This window comes from Otolemur garnettii, unplaced genomic scaffold (genome assembly GCF_000181295.1).
Source record: "Otolemur garnettii isolate 467f Iridium unplaced genomic scaffold, OtoGar3 scaffold00054, whole genome shotgun sequence".
Taxonomy (NCBI): domain Eukaryota; kingdom Metazoa; phylum Chordata; class Mammalia; order Primates; family Galagidae; genus Otolemur; species Otolemur garnettii.
The window spans coordinates 1,593,587-1,598,207 of NW_003852449.1; positions in this window are offsets into that span (position 1 = coordinate 1,593,587).

Below are 4,621 nucleotides of genomic sequence, written 5' to 3' on the forward strand. Positions count from 1 at the left end.
GAGTGGTGTGCGTCCAGGCTCAGGGGTCCACCATTCTGTGCTCTCACCTGGAGGGGTGACTGGGGAGTGGTGTGTGTCCAGGCTCACTCTGTTTGTTTGCAGTATTTGTTTTCTCATAGCTGTATATTTCAGGTCCCTATTTTCTTGCTAACTGTTGACCAGGGACTGTTCCCAGCAACTAGGGGCCTCAGGTTCTTGCGGAGTGGCCCTCTCCAAAATCCTCTCACCAGACAGCAGCTCCCTTCTTCCAGACCAAAAAGGGGATCTTCTAGTTTATGTTCTCTGGCTCTTTTAAAGGACTTAGCTGATTAGGTTATTTCTCTTGAATAATCTCTTTTTATTAACTTAGAAGTCCCCTGATTTGGGAGCTTAAGTACATCTACAAAAATCCCTTTGCCTTTTCCATATCACTTGGTCTCTAATTGCAGGAATGACATCTCATCCTTTTTGCTATGATCTGTTGGTTAGAGGCAAATCACACTCAGAGGAGGGGTGTGAGTCCTTGGGGTCTCCTGCCTACTACTCCCATTCAGATTGGCTTGTGCAGTGCTCACCCTACTACCTTGCTGACCACTTGGGATCACAGAGAATTTATGGAGATGAATGTATGAGGGGAGAAGCCACAGGGCAGTGTGATGAGTGTTATAAAGTAGCCTCACAAGTCCCTTGTCTGTACGAAACTCTACAGAAACTCTTTCTATAAGTGGTTGGGTAGGTATTGTTGGTCATAAGAGGCTATCTTGTCAGAGATAAAACATCTCCATCCAGGCAAACAGGCAATTCTTACTGACTAGCTTCCTAACTTTGAAAGCTTGTTGGGAGTCTTAGAAAAATCTTTAATTTTAAAGACACTGTTGTCCAGATGTAGACTATTGGAAGTGATGCTCTATTTCACAGGGTCTGCTGACGTTTTCCATAGGCTCACGTTGAGTGGAGCCTCTCACTTGGCACCAAGAAGCAGGTGTACACCTGTGAAGATGGAGGGGAGTGGGCCTGAGTGGGCAAAGTGGGCTGCTGTTCTCCACGGCAGACTCTGTTCCTTGTTCCTCAGGGGAAGGACGTGAAGAAAGAGAAAGAAATATGTAGAGAAATTACTTAAAATGGAGTATAAAGTTGTTAGCTTGCACTGCTAAACTATTTAAAGTACAACTTAAGTGGGCAGAGGTAAGATGGCCAACTGAAGCCAGCTTTCCACAGAGGCTCCTGTCCAGAAGGAGAGTTAAAGGACAGAAGTTTAGCAAGTAAGCTGATGGTTTAGAGCTGAGCCAAGAGAGAAAGTTGAAGAATGCACATCAACCCTGCTGAGGCGAGCTGCGACCCCAAGGATACAAATAATAGGTACAAAATCCATCGCCAAGTGGATAGGGGTCCCCTCCCCCATGAGAATGGCTTGCAGTATACTTTCTACAAACAAGTGAGCAGAGTTCATATGTTCTCCCATTTTAACCCAATGGAGAGACCTTCTAAAACCCAGACCTCCTTCCCCTACTAGGGTGCCATCGCACTCTCCTGCCAGGCATAAAACTGTATAAAACTGTATATATTCTCTACCTGCAATTCTGAACTCCTAGCACTCCCTTCCACTCTCACCCCAAGGTCGGGAAGCCTGTCTCCCATGGAGTCCAGATTCTTGGACATTTTCTTGAGAGGTGTGGACAGGACATGGGCTGTTGCAGGCCTGTGCTGATTCTGTGGCACGGGGGTAAGAAGAAGACGGTGGTCTGAAGGAACCATATGAGAGAGGGAGAGGCAATGCCCCATGGCATAGAGCAGCAGTGGCAGCAGCGGGAACAATAGGGCTCACACACCTAAGGATCTTTTGGAGAGACACTCCCTGTCTCTCTGGGTGACCAGAGAAAGCTGGGCATCTTCTCTGGTGGCAGACACTGGCAGAACAGATCTGGGACGGTAATGCAGGCCCCATGAGCAAAGGGTATGCCTGAGATGGTACCTGCCTGAGTGGGCACAGCTGGGACAGAGACTAGAAAACGTGTGCACAGAGACTGTATACTCCCAGGGCATGGCTGAGCTAGCAGGACTGCCCAGGGGATCATAGCTGAGACAAAGGCAGATGGGCAGAGGCTGGAACTCAGAGCAGAGTATGAGCCCTAACTGCACCCGCCCCCAACACAGACTGTAGTAGAGATAGACACACCAGCTCCAGGCAGCAGCACAGACTGGGACTGAGTCGCAGATTTTGTGAACTCAAACAGCGCCTGGTCTGCAGGGGAATATAGTCAGGACAGAATCACAAATTCTGCGAAAATATAAGTTCAGCAACATCAATCAGCTGTGGGGCTGGAACTGAGTGAAACACCCCAGCTTCCATTAACCACCCAAGATTGTCAGGCCTCAGCCTCCCCTGCCAGATGGTGACAGAGTGCAGAGGCCTGGTGGAGGAGACATAGATCTCCCTGTGACTCAGGCAGGTGCAAACCCCTGGAGAATCTGCTCATTGGAGGGAACTGGGTCATAGCCCTGCGGGATAACCAGTGACTGGGTGTGACAGAGGTGCAAGGTGGGGAAGGAGGCATCAGCCTTCCCAGACGAATTCATTTGCTGGGGGGGGGGGTGTCCTTCTGAGTCCACAGAGCACCAGAATGAGTCATACTCGAGTGCCAGCAGACTCTTGCTATCTAGTTGCCAGAGACCTTTTGAACTCTCCCACTTGAGACCGGGTGCTGACTAGGACAATTAATTTGGATCTCCCAGACTGTACCAATCACCCAAGGACTATCCAAAGTGGTACCCTGGGTGTGTGGTTGTGGGAAAGTTTGATTTTCCATTTGCACTTGTTGCCCGTGGGGGGGCAGGGTGACTTAACTGCTGGGATTTCCCCACAACTGAGACTTCAACCCAGAGTAACTAATTCACTAGGGTAGGACAGAGACCAGCTGAAAACAAGACATAGCCACTTAGCCCCACCACACCAAGTAAGTCCTCAATGTCTCAGGCCATAGCATGTGTGGGTCCTTTGCAAATCTGTAAAAGGGGAAAAGGTACAGATGCCAGTTACAGCTCTTGGACAAAGGGCTGGTTAATCACTACTCCAGGAGCCCCCAACCCAACTTCACCTTATCTGCTCATCTAGCCAATCAGTGTAAAATAATCATAGGGTGGAATCAGTGGAAAAACTCCAGTAACATGAATAAGCAGAATAGATCAACTCCCCCAAGGAATGATATGGCGGACACAACTGAAGATCCCATTCATAAACAGATGGCTGAGATGTCAGAAATCGAATTCAGAATTTGGATTGCAAGGAAGATTATTAGAATGGAGTTAAAGTTGGAATAAGAAATTCAAGGAGCATTTCAAAAGTTGTCTCAATAATTCAATGAATTCAAAGACAAAAGTCACCAAAGATTTTAACACATTGAGACTGGTCCACAGGGGAATATAGCCAGGACAGAATCACAATCAGGCCATATATCTGCTGCATACAAGAATCTCATCTGCCTTAAAAGATATATAGACTCAGGGTGAAGGGATAGTCATCTATATTTCAGGCAAATGGAAATCAGAAAAAAACAGGTGTTGCAATTTTATTTGCAGATACAATAGGCTTTATACCAACAAAAGTAAGGAAAGATAAGGATGGTCACTTCATATTTGTTAAGGGTGACACTCAACATGAAAAGATTTCAATTATTAGCATTTATGCACCCAACCAGAATGCACCTCAATTTATAAGAGAGACTCTAACAGACACGAGCAACTTGATTTCCTCCAGCTCCATAATAGTCAGAGATTTTAACACTCCTTTGGCAGTGTTGGATAGATCCTCCAATAAGAAGTTAAGCAAAGAAATTTTAGACTTAAACTTAACCATTCAACATTTGGATTTAACAGACATCCATAGAACATTTCACCCTAACAATACTGAATACACATTCTTCTCATTAGCCCACAGAACATGCTCCAAAATTGATCACAGCTTAGATCACAAGTCTAACCTTAGCAAATTTAAAAGAATAGAAATTATTCCTTGCATCTTCTTGGATCATCATGGAATAAAAGTTGAACTCAGTAACAGCAGAAATCTGCATACTCATACAAAAACATGGAAGCTAAATAACCTTATGCTGAATGATAGCTGGGTCATAAACAAGATTAAGAAGGAAATTATCAAATTTTTGGAACAAAATGATAACGAAGACATGAATTATCAGAATCTCTGGGACATTGCAAAGGCAGTCCTAAAAGGGAAATTTATAGCACTGCAAGCCTTCCTCAAGAGAACAGAAAGAGAGGAAGTTAACAACTTAATGGGACATCTTAAGAAACTGGAAAAGGAAGAACATTCCAATCCCAAACCCAGCAGAAGAAAAGAACCAAAATTATAGCAAAATTAAATGAAATTGAAAACAAAAGAATTATACAGCAGATCAATAAATCAAAAAGTTGGTTTTTTGAAAAGGTCAATAAAATAGATAAATCTTTCACTAACCTAACCAGGAAAAAAGGAGTAAAATCTCTAATTTCATCAATCAGAAATGGTAAAGATGAAATAACAGACCCCTCAGAAATTCAAAAAATCCTTAATGAATATTACAAAAAACTTTATTCCCAGAAATATGACAATCTGAAGGAAATTGACCAATACTTGGAAGCACGCCAC